The sequence below is a fragment of the Microcebus murinus genome, chromosome 9 (assembly GCF_040939455.1).
Source record: "Microcebus murinus isolate Inina chromosome 9, M.murinus_Inina_mat1.0, whole genome shotgun sequence".
NCBI lineage: Eukaryota > Metazoa > Chordata > Mammalia > Primates > Cheirogaleidae > Microcebus > Microcebus murinus.
Window position 1 is genome coordinate 70,840,704 of NC_134112.1, and position 21,733 is coordinate 70,862,436.

At 36.5% G+C, this 21,733-nt stretch overlaps 1 long non-coding RNA gene across 1 annotated transcript in view; it reads right to left on the bottom strand.

The window, feature by feature from the left end:
* Positions 1-21,733, bottom strand: part of LOC142872872 (uncharacterized) — a 90,300-nt gene that overhangs the window by 18,265 nt on the left and 50,302 nt on the right. Inside the window, exon 2 of the long non-coding RNA XR_012920965.1 lies at positions 20,746-20,890. This is a non-coding gene — a long non-coding RNA (uncharacterized LOC142872872). The remainder of the gene's footprint in view (positions 1-20,745; positions 20,891-21,733) is intronic.

Consider the following 21,733-nt stretch of genomic DNA (forward strand, 5'->3'; position numbering starts at 1 on the left):
GCCACTGTGCCTGGCTCATCTTTCTATTTTTAGTAAAGAGGGGTCTCACTCTTGCTCAGGCTGTTCTCAAACTCCTGACCTCAAGTGATTCTCCCTCCTGGGTCTTCCAGAATGCTAAGATTACAGGCATGAGCCACCATGCCCGGTGGAAAGCTGTACTTTGTAAGTTACGAAGTCATCACACTGGCCTTGAGTCCAGGAGTCCAAGTTCTCATGCAGGCTCTGCAAATACCCGGATGACTGGAGACCTTGGAGCAGTCATTATCATATTTATGGCCACAGCAGTGCATTCTATAAGAACTAAAATCAACCAAATTGGAAGGAGAGATTTCTGGTCTTTCCTTGCCATTATCTAGGGAGACTAGTAAGTTTCGTGAAAGGCTCTTGTGATGCACAGGACCTGGCTAATAGAATAACACACATATCAATATGGCCCCAGATAGTTATTTGACAAATAGAGATAAACTAAGCAGTCCGGTGCTTGGCAGAGTTGATGGGAAGAAATACTGTTGAATTTGTGGAATAAAGGTCCTAATATAGAGCACTGAAGTAACGCTAGGAAACATTTTTTGTGGGTCATCAAATGGCATCATGGAATTAATTTGTCTGCTGTGAAATGTAAAATATTTATTAATTTTCACTCTTTTTTGTTTTATAGTTGGCTTAACAATTGGGAAAGTAGTACCACACTATTTGGGTTTTCAGTGGTAAACTTTTCCCAGGTTTCTGGGGAAGGGGATATGACTCAGGCATGAGAAATGAAATTCTCATTAAAGTTTCCTGGCCATCTCAGAAATCAGGACTCCACATATGGTTTGGGAATTGCATTTTAGGACTTATCTAAGACCCCTTTCAACAATGCAACTTTCGCATAACAAGAAGCTAAACAGTCTTAAAGAACTGCCTTTTGTGTCCACTTCAACACCCCCCAGAGAAGAAAATTGGCAGCAAAGCACAAGGTCAAGAGAAAATTTAAGTACAGAGAGGTCTGAACCACTTTAGTAACAGACATGAGACTCTCACACCCTCCTTGAAGCAGTTCTGTATCATGTGAAGAATGCTCACATGCCTGACCTTTCCTGAGTATTCCTCTCTTTGATTAAAAAAAAATTTTAGTTAAACAAGAAACACACAAATATGCTCTCACAGTAAAAGAGTCAATCCATTAGACTTCCAGACTTATCCTACATGACCAAAGAGAATAGATTTTAGCTATTTTTGCTATATACACTCAAAAAAATTGTGACTATGTGAGGAGGTGGATATGGTAATTTGCTTGACTATGGTAGTCATTTTCCTATGTACATGTATACCAAAACATCATATTATACACACTAAATATATGTAATTTTTATTAAAAAGAATATATCCATGCGAAAGCAATAGAGTGAAAAATAAATGGATACATATTTATACATATATGGCTCATATACATCTACATATGATTCTCTTATGCTGTGGCAACTTCTTTTTATTTGAGTCTTAAAGAACTTTCTAATTTAATATGTAGAGAGCTAGTTCTTTATAAGGGAATGCTCTGTATTTTATTTATGCTTTCCTTTGTTAAGGATATACAGTTTTTTTCCTACTTATTAACTATTATAAATAGAGAGTATACTTGTAAATATGTCTTCGTGCCTATGAGTGAGTATTTCTGTAGAACAGATTCATACAAGGAGATTGCAAGGTCAAAGATTAGGCTTACTTTACATGTTGGTAAATATTGTCTGTTTTATATATGCTTTGGTCATATGTATTTTCTCTGTAAATGATCCTGTGTATCCGTTTTCTACCTTTTACTCCGTTCTTTGTGTTTTTCTTATTCATATGTAGACACTCTTTATATCTTAAGACTTTTCTATTTATGTTGTAATTATTAATATTTCTCTTAGTATATAGCTTATCATTTAACTTCATTACTATGGTTGTCACACAGAAGGTTTTTTGTTTGTTTACTTTTATGTGGTCAAAGTTATAAATGCTTTCTTATATGATTTCTGAGTTTTGTGTATGCTTAGGAAAGTTTTCCCAACCCCCCAGAATTATAAAATTGTTTTTTTCTACATTTTCTTCAAGTACCTTTATAATTTGTTTTTAATAGTTATTCTCTTTAATCTCTCTGAATGTATTTTTGCTTATGGTGTGAGTATATTTTCTCCCCTGAAAGGTTAGCCAGTTTTCATAATGCAATTTATTGAGAAGTTTTAGATAATTTTATGGATTTGGGATGTCACTTTTATTATCAACAATATTCCTGTATATTTCTGGGCTTCTGTTCTATTTTTTTTTCTGTTAATGTGTTGTTCTATTTGCCAAAATATACTGTTTTATTAATAATTGCTTTATATTATGTTCTATTTATTAGCAGGTCAAATCTCACCATTATTCTCTTTACTAAAAAGTTAACTTGCTAATCATTATGAGTTTTTTCCTCCATATGTATTTGGGAATCAGCTTGTCAACATCTTTACAATGTTGAATCTTCCCATTGAAAAGTATAGAACAGAACTTCATTCATGTACGTATGTTTTTAAATATGCCTTTATAAAAAGTCATGTACATTTTTTATTTCCAAGTGTAAAATGTGTTTTGTTGCTATTATCACTGAGATTCCTTTTATCATTAGTTTTCTAATTGATTATTACTAATGTTAAGAAAGCTATTGATCTTTGTATACTGACCACCTTACTATACTCTTAAAGTGCCCACTTAAATTCTAATAGTTTTTCTTATCTTCTGATTTCTATGATAGAAAATATTATATATTCTCCCAGTTAGTTGTAAAGATTTTAGTAAAACTTCAGTTCTAAAGTTTTTTAAAGACCAACAGCCATCCTTTGAGAGCTTACATTATACTAAGTACCTTGGGGCTATTCCTGAGCCCTAGTGGAAAACATGTGACTCTTGTTTGTGAAACTTACAGACTCAATACTTTGGCATATGGTTTGCTTGTTTGGTTTGGAATTTTGAGCATATGTCAAGTAGTATATTCTCATTCTAGTAGGTGTTCCTACTCCTCACACATATAGATGTAAAAAAGAATTTTCAATTTTAGTAATGCTTTTCAATTTCTATTGCTTGTCATAAGACCACCAATGAAACTTACAATTGGGAATATATACATTACAAAGAGAAAGCATCCCTAAAACTGAATAAATAAGGACAAGAGGAAATCATTTTCAGCTTCACTGTCACATAGCCCATTTCTATTTTTAGCTAGCTGTGCCTCACACAGAAGAGCACCCTGTAGGTCAGGGCTTGCTTCCCTGACATATGGAAACATTGCCCAGACTTCCTCTGAGTAGTCTGCCCTCCAGGTTGCAAGGCCACGCTTCCTGTGGGAGGGACTTCCTGAGTCTGGAATCCTTGCGAACTTCCCTTTCCAAAACTGATTGTCTCATATAGGGACATGCTTTCTCTGGTTCTATGGGTCCAAAAGGATATAGAAAAAGTAAGATAAACACCTTTGGGTGAACTTGTTCTTCCATTTTCTTTCTTAAGAGCTAAAGGCTCATTTCCTTCAACTCAAGTCTGCATGCAGAGTGGATACAATGAAAGACTTTAGATGATAAGATGTCATGTTCTGTCCATATCTCTCTATTCATGATAAATTTCTTCACTCCCTTTGCTATCCTTGACTAATTGTAGCTTCCAAGAGCACTACTTGGAGGAGATGTCTGAGGCTGCCTTTGGCAATGATCAATGAGTAATGTCTGCCGTGAGCATGGAAGGGATGTGGTAGGATGCCCCACAAGCATTTGCCCTCTTTGAATATAATTGGCTTTTTGCTTCTGAGCTGGGTTATATAACCCTGGAAGTTTTATTTATTTGTAGATATCATATATATATATATATATATACATATATATATATATATATATGAAAGAATATTTTGTTTCTTTTTTACTTGGATCAACAAAGAGACTTAAACAGTTACCTGCTCTTAAATCCAGGAAGCCTTAATGCTATGGCCAAATCTTATTGTAGTTCTCACCTTTTAGGACCTGATATATTGACTCTAAAGAGAGCTTTTCTGGTCAGATTAACAAATGGATTCAAAAAATTCTGAGAAGTAATTTTTCCACAATATTGTCAAATAATATTTATGAAAGGTTAACAGTCTTGCCATATTTCATTAGTATACTTATATGCTTGGTCATACCATTTATTTTACTATGGTCCTAAGGTATACTAACACTGAAAAATATTTAAAAATGTGTCGAAGTTCATATAGTGAAACAATAGCATGAATGTACAATTTTACTATTTATTCATTGGAGATGTTGTCTTTGAGGTGACTAGAAAACAAATGTTTCTTTTAACTTATGTTGTATTTGCTCATTAACACATTTAATAAAACCATATTGTAGTACTTAAAGACTTTAAGCTTAAAGAAATTTCTTGATTTCATTTTGCTATAGTTTTTTTTTTTTTTTTTTTTTAGGCAGAGTGAAATCATGGGTATTTGCTATAGTTTTTATTTTTAAAATTACCAAAACACTAACATAATCTCCAGCAGAGGGTATGGTATATGTAAAAAACCTAGGGCAGTTCTACATTTATACAAGAAACCCTGCATCCCAGACAGAACTATATCTGAGCAGCTCTTCTTCATCACAGCAGAGCAGCATGCAGGTTGAGTTTATGTTTTCCTCTTGGCTCTCAAGCTTGGAATCCCAACTAGACAACTTTCTAGCTGTGTTTCCTAGTACCAGCTACTCTAAACATCTTTGTTTTGAGTTTTCTCCTATACAAAATGAGAGTATCACAGTCCTACCTCAAAAGGATGATGTGAGAATTAAATGAATAAGTACACATGAAACAGCACTTAAGATAGCTTCAAGCACACAATGAGTGTCATTTAAGAATTGGGAAGATGAATGATCCAATGACACTCTACAAAAAAGACACCTGCACTTGAATGTTTATAGCAGCACAATTCATAATTGCAAGGCTGTGGAAACAGCCCAAGTGCCCATCAATCCAAGAATGGATTAATAAAATGTGGTATATGTATACCATGGAGTACTATTCAGCTCTAAGAAACAATGGTGATACAGCACATCTTATATTTTCCTGGTTAGAGCTGGAACCCATACTACTAAGTGAAGTATCCCAAGAATGGAAAAACAAGCACCAGATATGTTCTCCAGCAAACTGGTATTAACTGAGTAGCACCTAAGTGGACACATAGGTACTACAGTAATAGGGTATTGGGCAGGTGGGAGGGGGGAGGGGGGCAGGTATATACATGCATAATGAGTGAGATGTGCACCATCTGGGGGATGGTCATGATGGAGACTCAGACTTGTGGGGGGAGGGGGGGAAATGGGCATTTATTAAAACCTTAAAATCTGTACCCCCATAATATGCTGAAATAAAAAAAATTAAAAAAAAAAAAGAATTGGGAAGATGGAATATGATGCCAGAGGGTTGGTGAATCAGTGGTTGTATTTAGCAGCATGAATTAACAATAAAGCAGTGGAATCATCTAGAACTGGAAAAATATGTATAACCAGAGATGTAGTGTTGACAGCTATCAGTCTTTGATTCAGCTGATCTTTATGGGAGTATGTCTTCAAAATTCATCAGATTCTGACACAGATTACAATGCCCATTCATTTTCTTTACAGGATTGATCTTATAGAGTTTGCTGAGGGACATAGGCTAGATGACAAACGGACTGCTACCAAAGACTTTCTTACCACTGTAATAGTTTCTCAAATAAGGTAAAAAAATATGTGGGCTTTAAATTTTTCTATCATATATAACGGTTTCTCTTTATATACAATACATTGTCTGGTTGTCTTTAGGTAATTAGTTTAATTTGGCAGAAAGGCACTCATTCTGCAGAAATTATAAAGAATTGGGATGATCATGTATTTTATCCATATTAAAGGGCATTATATATGAAACAGTTATTATTACTTGGTTAACTATTGCATAAAGAATGAAGCTATAAGACAATATATGCTATCTTAAAGGCCAAGTGTCAACACTATTAGATTCAAAAGTGGCCATAGTGTACAGTACAAAATCATATCGCAGAATTTTTAAATGAAAGAGATCTCAGAATCAAAATAGTCTAACCTCCTAGGTTTTACGCACTTTAGTAATCTGACATTTCTAGTAGTTAACAAAAATTAACTGTGGGTATCATCTATGAAGTTACAGAATCCTAAGGAAAAAACCAAGCTCTTAAACTCTCTGCCAAGTAGTTTTTCTTTTACAGTGTTCCAAACTACCTCTTGATTGCAAGGTTCAACGTTTTCTGCTCTGAATTAACATTGCTTGGTGATTAAATTGAATGATATGTTTCGTTTTATAGATAGTAGGTGAAAAACATTAGATCATCTTTGATTAACTGCTAAATATCTTTCTTGGCTTGTTGCCTCTATATATTGATCAAATGCCATATTGTACAGAGACATTTGATGATTCGTGTCAGCCAGGATGCAAAATGAAAAGGGGATCAGCTGCAAAATTAAGGAAGCCATTAAGACCAATGTTAAAGCTTTCCTTACAATAGCTTAACAGAATAAAAATGGGAGTGGATTTTTTTTTTTTGCCTGTAACCTTTTCCTCTTGCTTCATTGCTTAACACCACATTGTCATCTTCTTTCCTTGAATGAGACCCAACAGATCATATCTTTGCTGTTGGCACTTCTTGGAGATGAGCATTTGAAAATACCAGCTTGAACTTCAACACTGTCAATTCTAACCTAAGCTTTAAATACCACATCACTGCAGGCAAATGGCATACATTTATGAGAAAGAAAGTGGTTTCTATATTTATCTTACTAATGTGATTTTATGGATGAATAGAAAGCATTCACCGCTTCATAGTCATTCTGTCCAAGGATCTGCCTTGTGGGACAGGGATATCTGGTGCTTGGTAGAGGATGGCTTCTTAAAGACAATCCCAACTACACTAGCATTTTATTAAATCCTGTAAATAGCATTATACTCCTCTTCAATGCCACGACATATCAAAAGCCAGGCTGCTTTTCTCTAGGAACTCCTATTGGTGCTAAAAAGCTAAAAAGATCTCTAACCACTGACAGAGTGATACTAATGAGAAGTGCTTAAGCATTGGCAAGAGTCACAGTATGTCAAGTTATTTAACTAATCGCATGAACATTTCCCTGTTTTGAGGTTAGTACTGGAATAATACTGGAATTGAATGGTCTTTCCCCATTTCATTACCTGGTAAAATTCCTTTGCTTCTCAAAAAATCTCTTTTCTGCAGCCTTCCCTAATTTCCCCAGGCAATTAGTTCCCTTACCTATGACCCAGAAGCATATTGAATACCACTTCAGCAGCATTTGTCTCATTGTATCATTGTATCACTGCATCATTACTATTTATTGTATCGTTGTATCACCGTATCATTACTATTTATTGTATCACTGTATCACTACTATCATTGTATCACTTACTATTTATTGTATCACTGTATCATTACTATCATTGTATCACTGTATCATTACTATCATTGTATCACTGTATTACTATTTATTATATCACTGTATCATTACTATCATTTATCACTGTATCATTGCTATCATTGTATCACTATGTCGTTACTATCGTTGTATCACTGTATTGTTACTACCATTGTATCACTGTAGCATTACTATCATTGTATCACTGTAGCATTACTATCATTGTATTACTGTATCATTACTATTTATTTCACACCTGTCCTCACTGGAGTTCAGTAAGTGGGTCTTACTCATCTGGGTATCTGCCTCCATAATGAATCATCACAAATCATCCAAAATTGTCCTGAACTGTTGGCCCAAAAGCTTTATTGTGTTCCTTCAAATTGATTAAAGAAAAATTAAATAAGGCATCACAATAGTAACTAAAATTAAATATTACACAAAGAGAGAATAACATTCTGTGTCCCTGAAACCAAAACATAAAGCAACACACACACACACACACACTGAATTTGGTTCATATTTCCTCATCTGAAACTCTTGGGAATAGCTATATTCCAAAATTCAGAATTTTAAATGAATTTTAAAATGTAACAGCCTATAAACTGTCTATTATTTAATATTTTCACTAATATCTAAGTCAGTCTCTCAAAATAAAACACATTAATAGTTTTGCAGCATAAGTATGAATATTCACCCTCAGGAAGAATAAATAAAAGCATAAATGACCTCATCAATTCAGAGTAGGTTTTACCAACAAATGAGTATGCCATAAACTTATGAAAATTGTTTGGTTTTCAGAGATTTTGAATACTGGAGTTATAAATAAGGGATTGTGGGCCTGTATAACTGTCAGATACTTTGTTGGTCCTGCATCTTTAAATGTAATCCAAACAGGATTTGGAATAAGATACTATTCTATCTTGCTTATAAAAATGCAGTAACAGAATAAAATAGTTGTTGTGCCTGTCATTTGAATTTTAGTCTATTTCTAAAAATCTCTTTTCCTATAAAAATGTAAATTTATCTGCTTTTTTATCTTATCAGTAAACTATATTAGTTGAAATGATAAATATTGGTGAAAAAATCAAATTATTGAAAATAATTGTGTATAATATTTTATTAAGTGAAAAAGAATAATCAGAGAGCCTTTTCATGACAATTATTTAGAAAACTTTAATTCAATAGACAAACATATCAATTAACAGAGATTATATTATAACCTGCTTATTGTTTCTGTTTTTAATACTTATACCTAAGAGAATTTTTATAGTGGATCTGTATTTCCAGTGGTAGGTTACCATAATTCAGGTATGTGAGAACAACAGATCAGGAAACAATTGCCATTAAAAAGATAGTATGTTACTCACAAATGAAGGTGATACGCCAAGCCACAGGAAGGCACACAGGGAAGTATCAGGGTCCATCAGGAGGCAGATGAAGTGAGGAGAAAAGTGAGGTCAAGAGCCTTTATGGGGTTTCTGTGGGAAGGACAGGAAAGGCAGGATAAACAGGCTTAGTATTCGTTAGTTTGAATAATTTCATTGGGCTCTGAGGTGACATTTGTCTGGTACCCAGCTTTAGACGATTAGGGTGGGTAGATAGTAGCCAGAGTGAGAGAGCACCGCAAGAGCCTCATAAAGGAGGTGGTCAGGATGGGCTCTGGATTAGTTGGTTTGCATGGGAAAGGCTCTCTGACTCCAAGGCCAGTCATTTTCTGCCTCTAGGAATTACCTAGCCCTGGGAGGAGCAGTCCCTCCAGTGTCAGCAAATACAGGAACTAGAAAATGGGGTGATCACTACTTACAAATGCATAAAGTTGTACAAATTTAAACCAATCATGTATGAAATTATTTCTTTATTTTTTTCATTAGCATTGTTTTACTATAGTCTTTTCTTATTTTATTCCAAGAACAAATATATTCAGTTTTTACTTTTTAACCCTCTTTTTTTATTTTTTGTTTAAAAGCTGAATTATTATACTTGTACTTCTTAGTCCTGGATTTGACATTTCTCATTCTCCATTCTCCATACCTATTTGAGATGTCAGAACAAGGCATTGATATCCAGGGAATTGATATTATGGGGCACACTGGGAATGACTGAATTTAGAATGAATGTATCCATTGTGGGAGGGAAAATGCTATAAATGCTGAGCTGCAGGAAGTCCAATATCACAGATAACACACATACAAAGTTTGTTTCCATTCAAATGTATTGCAAATGCTTTGCCAAATCAGTTGTATAAATTCACACTGTCTTCAATGACGTATAGTATACCATTTGACCACACACACAAAAAAGCTGAATTATGTTCAGGGTGTGATGATGTTTAACATATAATACATCCTCAAGGAATGTTAATCTTCTACCCTCACCACACTTCCTCTCTTCCTCTCCATTTTCTTTTTCTATTCTTTTTTTTTTTTTTTTTTTTTTGAGACAGAGTCTCACTTGTTGACCAGGCTAGAGTGAGTGCCGTGGTGTCAGCCTAGCTCACAGCAACCTCAAACTCCTGGGCTCAAGCAATCCTTCTGCCTCAGCCTCCCAAGTAGCTGGGACTACAGGCATGCGCCACCATTTCCGGCTAATTTTCTATATATATTAGTTGGCCAATTAATTTCTTTCTATTTATAGTAGAGATGGGGTCTTGCTCTTGCTCAGGCTGGTTTCGAACTCCCGACCTCGAGCAATCCGCCTGCCTCAGCCTCCCAGAGTGCTAGGATTACAGGCGTGAGCCACCGCGCCTGGCTTCTTTTTTTTATTCTTCTGTTAAATTTTTATTGAGACCCCACCATGTATTGAGAATGCTAGACACCAGGGATGTACCTCTGAGTTTTCATGGAGACATCATGGACTATCTAACAGGAGATATTCAATGAACAACCACACAGAATTAACTGTTAACTATTTGGCACCCTGAGATGTCAGGTGAAGGTACTATATAAGGAGGCATTATGCCCTCATTAGTTTAAATTCAAGGGCACATGATATAAATAATTTTAATATCATTTAAGGCAGTTGAATTATTTATTTTTATGCATTTTGCAAAGTTTGAACTTGAAATCTTCTGAAGTCAGCAAGCAATAGAAAATTTCTTTTGAAAGTTTTATGTGACATATTAAAAATATATCATATAAAGAAATTTATGAACAAGATATAAAGTGGATATCTGAATTATGAGTTTTTATTATGCCCTTAAGACTGTTCCATTCTCTTATATTTATTAGGTACAAAGATGCCAGGAAACTCAAGGTAATATAAAACCATAAAGTATGAGAGTAGTTCGATGATTTTGCATTTTCCTGCATATTTTGTTCTTTTTTAAGTTTTCATTCAATAAAACATTAATTAGCACTTCTGAACAGATTTAAATATTTGTGGATGCAAATCATTTCAAAACCTAATACTGAGTGAGATATTATAAAACTATGAACAAAACAATGTCAATGTTGGCTATTGTGAATGCAAGGATAACAATTAACAGCCACTCTTTAGGAACAAAACAGAAGAAGCAGGGATATATTTTTGATTCTGCCCTTAGAAAGATTACAGCTATCTTCAGCCTGTGCCTGCTGGCAAAGGAAGGCTTCCTTCATCCTCGACTTCAGCCTTGGCATCCTAGCTAGTGTAACAGCATATGACCAAGGATAGAATGCAAACAACATCACCTCTAGCGCCTCTCCCTCCATCCTACTCCCTCTGCTTTGCCTTCCTTTCTTCTTTAGTATAATGTGTGAGTATCATGTTATATCTGTTCTAGAGTAAAAAATAATTATTTTTGTAAATATCATAACATCATACATCTAGAAGAGAGCTTAAAAGGGTATCCAACCTATCATTTTATTTATGTACATGATTAATAAAAATTTATATACAGATGTATGTGATTCATAAAAGCAACATATGTGGTAATGTTTTTGCAACAATAACCATGTTAGTTCTCTATAAATTATCAATTTTATCATGAGCATCTCCATAAATTTGTCATAAATGCTTTCCACATAAAAGCATTCTATGAAACATTATCTCAGCTATATGAGGGACTATTTCTTAACTAATATATTTTCATGCATCTTTTGAAGATAATCTTTCTGTTTTCTTTTTTAATAATTCAGTTTCTGAATAGATAACCCATGGCACTTTACTCTTTGATGTCATATTTACTATTAAATAACTTGCGGCACATTATTGCAGCAGTAAAATTTAACAAAAATAGGGCTTTCTTTTCTTTTTCTGGAATATTAGTGCTTTCTCTGAGATTTTTGGCATAACTTACAAATATGACAAAAATTTCCAATAAAGATGTATCTCCCTGATTATCAGGGATGTCCTGACAATCTAAGATGGGAGAAGCAACCTCAATGTTTTTAGTTTCATTTTCTAATAACATTTTCTTTCAGTTTCTTACTAAAGGAGTTGTATGTGTATGTTCCTTTGCAGTATAGCCTAGACGCCTTCTCAGGGATCAGGATAACGAAGGTCTGTTTTGTTGCTATCAGTTTTCAATTCTGGCAACAGCATTGAGCTCTAAATCCAGTTGAAATCGTTCTTTGTTTAAGATTCCTTGAGATTAAAGAGCTAATGCTGCATAAAATCCAATTAAATTCTGCCTTTACCAGAGCCTGGCCCTTAAAATCAGTAATGGTGGGGTTGAAGCTTCCAGGAAATCCCTCTGCCCACCTAGCTGAACCCCACTCCCATCTTTACATTAAAAGCCATCTGTGTAGCCTCAGTGTTTCTTAAAGTGTGATCTGTGAACCACTTGCCTCAGAACCCACTGCAATATTTATGAGAGATGCTATTTGGTGGCTCTGTTGTGTCGAATAGTGCCCCCCCCAAATTTAGGTCCACCCAGAGCCTCGGAATATGCCTTATTTGGGAATAGGGTCTTTGCAGATATAATTAGTCAAGGTGCAGTCATACTGAAGTAGCATGCGCTCTAAATTCAATGACTGATGTCCTTCTAAGAAGAGGAGAGGACACACACACAGACACACAGGGAAGAAGGCCACATAACGACAGAGGCAGAGATTGGAGTGATGCAGCTACACGCCAAGGAACACCAAGGATTGCCGGCAACCAACAGAAGCTAGGAAGTTTTCCCCAGAGCATTAAGAGAGCATGGCACTGCCAACACCTGGGTTTCAGACGCCTGGCCTCCAGAAGTGTGAGAGAATAAACGTGTGTTGTTTTAAGCCACTGTATTTGTGGTAGTTTGTTATGGCAGTCCTAGGAAACTAATGCAGTGGACTTAAGTTCTTTCTGATGCTCACTAGCGTGAGGTCATCATAAAAGAGAGGAAGATATCCTAACATTATGTTATCCTGGTGCAGACTCCTTCTCCGTGCCAAGGGCCTGACTCCCACAGAAGCTGTTCTTGCCAAAGTGACGAACAGCAGGAATGTGGCCTAGCCCAGTGGTCTCTTCTGAGTCCCTTTCTCACTTGACCTCCTGCTGTACTTGTCATTGTCAGTGATGCCCTCCTGGAAGCGAGCCCCTTGGTTCTGACTCTACACTCCCCATACTCCCCTGATACCTGTGGCTTTTGTGCTCCAACTTATTTGCATCCTCCACTCCTTTGCCCATCCCTCAATGTGGTGTCCCTTGGTGTCCAGCAGAGGCCCTCTCCACATGTGTCTTGCTAACTCTCCCTAGGAAATGGATTCCTGAACTTTTTCTTTGACAATAGCTTCAAATACCTCTGTATACTGACACTTTCTGAATCTTTTTCTCAATCCCAGATCTCTCTTCCAGCCTGCAGACTCACAGATCAAAGTGCCTCTTGGATAACCCTCTCTGTATGCAGCAGTGGCAAATCAACCTTGACATATGCAATATTGAACTCATTACTTCCCTCCTCAAGTTTGCAGTTCTTCCTGTGTTCCCTGCTCTATGAATGGTGCCACAATCTACCCATTGCCAAAGTCAGAAATCCGGTGGTTTCCTTAGACTGCTCATATTTCACATCTAACTAATTTCTAAGTCTTTTGATTCTACCCCCTAAATTGTTCTCAAACTCTGTCCTCATCATTGGCCCTCCAGAGACATTTCCCTAACTCAGGTCAGCAGTCTCTCTTGCTTAGATTGTTGTAGAGGCTCATAATTGGGTGTTTGTTCTCTGTCTTCTATATGGCCACCTTCCATCCACCCCTTATAGAACATTTGAAATTATCTTTCTAAAGTAAAAACTTGACCATATCGCCCTCAGTTGCTCACCACTAACTCTTAGGATCAAATTCAGACTCTAGCACTGCTTCTGAGGTCCTATCTGATCTGGTCCCTGCTGACCTCCCCAATGACATCTTTCCCCATTTCCCTCTCACATTTGTGCTGCATATACTCTGAGCGTCTTTCAGTTTCCCTAATACTCCATGTTTTCCTTACTTTTAGGGATTTACATGTTTCCTTACCCTGGCCCCCAAAATTAGGTGGTCCTAATTTGCTTGCCATAGAAATGAGTCTATTTCCCCAACTAAAGCTATAAAAACACAAAGATAGACTATCATGGCTTTGTCCACCAACCATTGTACATATATTAGCCTATCAGCATTATAGAAAGTCCATGGGGCATAGATCCTTGTATTACACAGGGAGAGGTATTGTAGGACTACAGGATACTGCCTCTGTCCTCAGCCAGCTCATCCATTTGAGAAAGAATATAATACACTTGTAGGAGAGTGAGAAAAATCTGTGAATACATTTATACCTGCTTAAAAATGTAGACAAGTACAATTCAGAATATTATTGTATACAAGTATGAATTGCAAAAGGACAAAGACTATAAGAGTCAACAGAGTAGGATCAGAGGAGATGACTTAAGCCAGATCACGAAGGCACAATGGGACATGAATGAGCACCTGTGATGGGGAAATGGGAAGGAAAACTTCTAATAAAGGAAATAAAACACCAGGAGACCAAAAATTGGAAATGAGTCATTTACATGTAAGGTTAAATAAGCTCCAGTGTGATCCCATCTGTCTATGTAAGATGGTTTTATGTTTCAAATGCTATCCAATACAATGTTATGAAAAAATATAACTAGGACATAAACTTCATAATTCTTATTCATAATACCAATATTATTAGACACAAGCTATAAGAGGTAGTGAGCTTATTTAAATTAGAAAGCAGACACACCAGCCAATGAGTTGATTTAAATGAAATCATTAAGTAAATAATAGTAAAGGAGGAAGACAGAGAAAGCAACAATCATAAAGCTCATACTTAAATGACTGAAGACTGGATTTGGCTTCACTGGATGGGACCATTAGGCCTTGTTTTAGACAATTAATTGTTTTAGTACAATGAATAATAAAATGAGAAAGAAGGAAGCTGATCGGTAGAGAACATATACATGTATGCTATTTGGTTTTGGTTTTATTAGATTCTGAGCAGGAAAAATGGAATGCATTTTTGTGTGAAATAATTCTTGCAGCAAGGTATATGTAATCAGTTGCTGAGAAAGAAGCTGAGTGCAGAAGAGCCCCATGAAGTCACTGGAAGCATAAAGAACATCCTCCTACAAATGAACAGCAAGGAGGGAATTGGAAATGGTGTGTGAATTACTAAATCTCACAAATCAAAGTAGTGGCTAAGGGTCCAATATTATGGTGCTTTTACTGAGGGAAGACAGGAAATTAAGGAGGTGGAGACATTCAAGAGAAAGCTATTGTTTCAATAAAATACATATTATTGAATAAGTGTATTCATACAACTTCTCTGGAGAAAAGCAGAAGATCAGACTGTTAGATAGATAGTGAGGGCTTTAGGGTCTCTAAGGGACAAAAGTGGATGCCTTGCGTTGGTGTAACTGGCCCACACTAATACTCTCCATACCTAGGGGAGGAGGGAATACCCTATGAATCTGCCAATCAGTACTTGGCGCACCAACTGCAAAAGAATGCAGAGGACCCTTTAGCCCACAGGCCAAGCAGCGTAGGAAATTGATCTAGAACAATCTGCACACATAGTTAAGACTCAGGTCACATGACTCCCAAATCTCCATTCAAAGTGGTTCCATAGTGACCTCTGAACTATGAGGTAGGTCCCAATCCAGGCACTATAAAACAAGATGCAGACCATAACCAGTCCCTTTTGCGCCCTTCCTTTTGCTCTCTTTTTCTGCCACTACAGGGGTCCGGCTATCCTCTGTGCGGTATATATTATGCTTTGTAAACCTATGTCTTGCTCTTGCTCTTGCTCTATAATCCTATCTTGCTCCCCCTCAATAAACTTCACCTCATGCTTGCCTTACTTTGGTGCATCTGGTCATTGTTCAGCCATGAGCATACTAAGAACTGACATTCCAGACTAAAACCTGACAACACCTAGGTAGAGATGAGAGAGACAAAATTTTAAAGGGGAAGGATTCAGGGAAGAAGGAAAGAAGTTTAATGAACAAAGGCATGTATATTAGTGAGGGTTCTCCAGAGAAACAGAACAAGAGAGAGAGAGGGAGCGAAAGAGAGAGACAGAGATTGAGATTTATTTTACTCTCAGACAATTGTGGAGGCTGAGAACTTCATGATCGGCTGTCCATAAGCTGGAGACGTAGGAAAGCCAGTGTTATGATTCAGTTCAAGTACAAAGGAATGAGAACCAGAGAAACTAGTGGTACAAATCTCAATCTAAGAACAGGCAAAAACGAGATGGAATGTTCTATCTCAAGCAGTGAGGCAAAGGAAAAAAGGGCTAATACCTCCTTCCTCTGCCTTTAAATCAGTCACTCAAAGGATTGAATGCTGCACAACCACACTGAAGAGGGCAATCTTCCTTACTCAGTCTACCAATTCAAGTGCTAACCTTATCCAGAAACATCCTCATAGTCATATTCAGCAATGTTTTACTAGCTACCTGGGCATCTGTTAGCCTAGTCAAGTTGACACATAAAATTTAACCATCACAACATGAAATACAAGTAAGATTTCTCATTGGTTAAGGAAAAATGAAATATGGAATACCCTGCATTGGTGGGGAAGCTATTGATCATAAATTATTAGGGCAACTTCCTCTTCTAAGGTTTCTGAAAAGGATGAATGAATAGAAGAAAGTAGAGGAGTGATTACACCTGCTGCTCTGTATCTTCTGAGTGGTCTGTGCAAACTATATATATGAACACTAATTTTCTCATCAGTGTGTGGAACCAATCGTGTGATTAAAGCTTAAATTACATAAACACTTAAATTGAAAGATGAGGGAAGAAAAAATAGGAGAAAAATAGAAGTTTCAACTTATGAGAAGTCTTAATTAGCTGCATGAGCTAAACAATCTATAGGAAAAAACAGATGAGTAAAATGGAACACACAGAAATTAAATTGTATGACTTTTTTCCATCAAGTAAAAAGTTCTATGGCTGTATTCCTTGAACACGAAAAGTTAAAGTCTCTAAACAGGAGAAGTAAATGTCCTTCTCTGGTATAATGTGAAAAAGCTGTGATGTTTCCCACCCCAGAATAATCAGTGGGCACATTTTGATTGATTCAATTAATTATGCAACAAGTGTGATAAAGTAGGTTCTTAGGATTGTACATAACACTTCAAAGTACTTTTAAAAAATGTGTAAGTGCTTTATAATAAACATGACGATAGCTTTCTCATTCACGCTCAATCCCATTACATTAGTTGAGCACTGTCATTCTAGCCCTTTGATACTGTAATAATTAATATCAACATAGGGTGGAATAGAGATAGCAGGCATGAGGCCTGGGAGAGCAAACAGTCTGTGACAACCCCTTGTGTTACACAAAAATGAGTTTTTATCTTTCATTTCTATTTTACATTATAGTAAGACCTATAATGCATTTTATTCCCTTCAATGAAATAATAATAAAACCCATTGGATTTTGAAATCTGTTACTAGCATTTTAAAAATGTATCCCGAGCCCCAACATACTTATAAATAGTTACTCTGAGACAGTTTGGGGACTATAACTATTTTGGATTTATTTAATTGGCTTTAAGCCTTTCCTTCTAAATAAGCCAGCATTCAATTAGTCAATGGCAAGTTTTCACAATAGCTTAACTGGCAACACGAAGGCATCAGCTTAAAACTCATTACACCAGGAGTTACAGCTGTCTGCTCTTCCGACTTGTTATTCATCATCATACCTCCCATAGGTTCTTTTCCTTCACACTTCCTTTCACATTTACTAACTTAATGAGCCCAAGAAAATGAAAAAGAAATGAAGTTTCAAAAATACTCTCTGAAGTTTCTTTAAGATTCTGAGCTCTATTTCATAGAGCCAGGACTGAGTAATCTAAAATAAGAGCTGGCAACAGAAGCTTGCCAGCTGTTACACATTTACCAGCCCAGCTACATTTTTCCTCCCTCTGGGCTGAATAGTTATAAAAGGCCAATCTTAACCTTATTTGGGTTAAAATTTATACCATTCATGCAACAGAATTTCTTTTAAATTTTTGCATGTTCACTTTTTTAATTCAGTATTTATATGGAAACTAGGTATCTAGGATGTCCTGTCATAATTTTATGACTATAAAATGCTACTCTTGTAACCCTGGAGAAAAAAAGAAAGTTTGACCTATTTGCTTATCAGAATGATGAGATAAAATTTCGATCTTTGTGATAAAGATCCTATGAGTCAGCAGTGAATGGCATATTTGTACTTTTCTATTTTTATGTCGAGCTTGTTTCTTTAAAAAAATGTAAAATATTCCAAAGGTGGATTGGGGGCCCTAAGAGCACCCCATGTGTGCAGATTCACAAAAAGGGCTCATGGGATTCAGTACGTAGCAGTGCTCACAGCTAAGGGTTTTAACAGTGACGCAGGAAGGGTATACAGCTGGTTATAGGAGGAAACAGCACAGGCATAGTCCAGGGGAGCCCACAGCAGGCTTCCTTAGGCTTGTCCCCTCCCATCCGAGGTCCCATCAAGAGCATGCTCTTCCCCAGCAATCAAAACGAGGCACCATGTGCATGATGTTTCTGTCCAGGGAAGCCCAGTAGGGACTCAGTACCCAGGGTTTGTTTTTACGTGGAGTTTGTCATGTCCGCATCCCCTTCTTAGCATGTGCCAAAATTCCAGACCCCCAGAAAGAAAGCAAGTATTCAGTGTAAACCACACTATGTTTCAGTCTGGGCACAGCAAACCAGTTAGGGAATGGTGGAACACTCCAGAAATTCAAATTCTCAGACATCACCCATTGGCCAACTTTGCAAGCAGGCCTTTTGAAGGACAGAGGTCTCAGACATGCTAAGTTAATCCTTTTCTTTGCAAAAGGACATGAGCAGTTTTTCTAATTTACAAGGGCATCATTTAAATTCAGAGAGTAAGGAAAATATGTATAAATAGATATTTTTCCTAAATATATTTTAAAACTATTAAAGAATTTGATGATGATCTAGATGACATGCATTTCACCTTCAAATATAAAGTTAAAGAGAAAATTCTACCACAGAGGAACATTTTTTTCTCATTGAAAAAGACACTTTAAGAAAATTATTAGCTCTTGCAGATAACTAAGGAAATTAGGCAGCATTTTCTGAATTTTCTTCTAGAACGCTTCTCCCACTGCTCATGTAAGATTAGGCAATTTATAAATGCAATGTCTTATTTTGGGAGGGCATATATAAACTCAAATTTAAAAACAGAGACTGAAAAATTCTACTTATTCTACTGTGTTTCACACTGAATTGTCCTAAGCAATGCCAAAAATCAGCAAAATGCCACTGCGAGCACTGGCTTGACATTTTCTTATAGGTCACAAAATACTTAAACATTTTTTTTTTTTTTGCTATTCCAAAGACAATTAGGATATCAAGATTTATTTTGGTTTAATAATATGTTTAAAATAATGAGCCTGAATATATAAAAGTAGTCTTAATGCCACTGCTAGTGTTATTAAAATAAACCAGGGGATTTTGTTGTCATTTTTAAGGCCTCATAAATGAAGAAGCAATCATAATCTGGAATCTCAAGAGTGTCAGAACAACATACTAATACTTTTCAAAGCTCCTGCGAACATGTGAATTTAGATATTAGCTTAATTGTAGCCAGCATTATCCTCCCTATTTTGATAACTTGGAAACTAATTTGTTATCCCAGGGGACAGCACGTGGACCAGAGGCCCCTTCCTTCATGGCATAAAGACATGTAGGCTCCCCTTGAAATAAAATGCCACTGTCTCAAAGAGAAATAGATAAACTATGAAAGATGAAGCATTTATCAAAGAGCTTGTGTTAACCCCTAATAAGATTATTTTAAACTGGAAGAGACTCAGATAACACAGATTGGCAAATTTTAATCTCCTGTCCCACTTCTTCCCCTCCCAACCCCACTCACCACTAGCCAAACTGACAGGGCTGGAGGGCAACGTTACCTCAGTTACAGAAGATTGGAAAGTACAATTCTTTTTGTCGCTCTGACTTTTATTGCACATGTATTTGACCTTATAGCATCTTCATTAAATAAATCAATCCATACTATTATAGGGCATTGCCCACGTAAGAGGAAAATTGCTTATAAATTAACCTTTGTACCATGGAGGCTGTAGTCATGTGACTTTTGATTTAGGGTCATTCTTCAAGTTTCTAAATATGTTTGGTGTATTTCTCTCAGTTGCTGGTTGCAGCTTCTTGGGAGGAGAACTGAACAACTTGGAGCCATTCTCTCCCAAGACCTCTGATGGAGCCCAGGTATTAAGTCCGACCATTTAAAACATAACCTCCACATTTGAGACAATCTGTCTAGGCAATTTCCTTGATGTGGTGGCAGTCAGCATGTAATTTTATGTATACAGCTCATTTCCTCAATGCTGTGCAGCATAGTTCCTAGCATAAGAAAAGCTTAATAAATATTTAGGGAAGGAAAGAAGGAAGGGAGAAAGACAGAGAGAGAAGACCAGGAGCAGGAGGAGGCTGGGTGAGGGGAAGGAACAAAAAACAAAACAGAAGAGAAAGTCACCCAAAATACAAACTTTTAGAAATCCATCCTGGCCTTCAACTTCATGCCCCCACCAGGGCCACCATCATGATCTTCACCTTACCCTTTTTATCCAACATACACTCACCAATTTGAATGCTTTGCAGTATTTAGGTTGTATCACCCTGAGTGCCATCAGGAGAAATAAATCACATAGTAATTTGAGCAGGTAATGTTTATTAACTATTAATATAACAGGGCATTAGGGTATTGAGAGATTGGTAAGAAGTAACGGAAGCTCTGAAGAATATAGGAATAGTAGATAAAGGAGCTGCCTGTATTAGCTAGAATGTGTTAGCTACACGAACCAGAAAACCCTTCCAACCTAAGTGAAGCAGAGAGGGAGTTCTTTTCCTTACCTAACATGAGGGTGTGAGGTAAAAAGCTGGCGGGGATTCAGCAGCTGGATGATGCTCTCGAGAACTCAGACTCTTTCTATCTTTCTGCTTTGAGCTCTTTAGATTTTTGTCATTTTTGTCTTCAATAAGGCTGCCACACACAGTTCTAGGACACAAGTGAATAGAGGGAAGTAAAAGTCATTGGAAATCAAGCAGGGGGGTGGAGAGGAGGGGAGGGGCAAAAACCCACCTAACTGGTACAATGAACACTATTTGGGTGATGTGTACATTTATCGTCCTGACTCAAGCCATGTATCGAAAACATCTCTAGCCATTTAATATTTTCAAATTAAAAAAAAAAAAAGTTCTAGGCATTTTTGTGTTCAAACAAGGTAGAAAGGGGGAAAGGTGACTCCAGCTGTGTCTTTCTTTTAATCCGAAACACAAAAGTTCCTTAGAGGATTTTTAGACTTCCTTCTATCTCAGTGGTTAGAATTAGGCAAAGTGACCGCTCTATGTGCAAGAGAGGCCATGGATGTGAGCATCTAACCATCTAACCTGCCAACCTCCGTAGTGAAAAGAGCAAAGGTTGAAGGGGTAGGAATGGGTGCTGGCTTAGCCAACCAGTGTTTGTCACTTTATCTCCTAGATATATCACATTTCAGTGTCTTTGCTTAGACTTCTCCTTCTACATGGAAAGTCAATTCTGAATCTTCTCACTTACCTTGTTTTTAAATTTTTCTATTTTTAAAAATATAGCCTTATTTCATAAAAATCCTACCCATCTTCTAGTCCTATCTCATGTCCCATTAAACCCATAAAAAATTATAGGCAATTCCATTGCTTCTGATTTTCTTTTCTCTAAATTCTTGAGGAAATTATAAAATTTAATACATATGTAGTGTTGTATTAAATATGCAATATTATAATACATATGCAATGCCATATTATACCATATACCATATGCATATACAATATTGTAATATATAAGTGCCAGGCACTCTTCTAA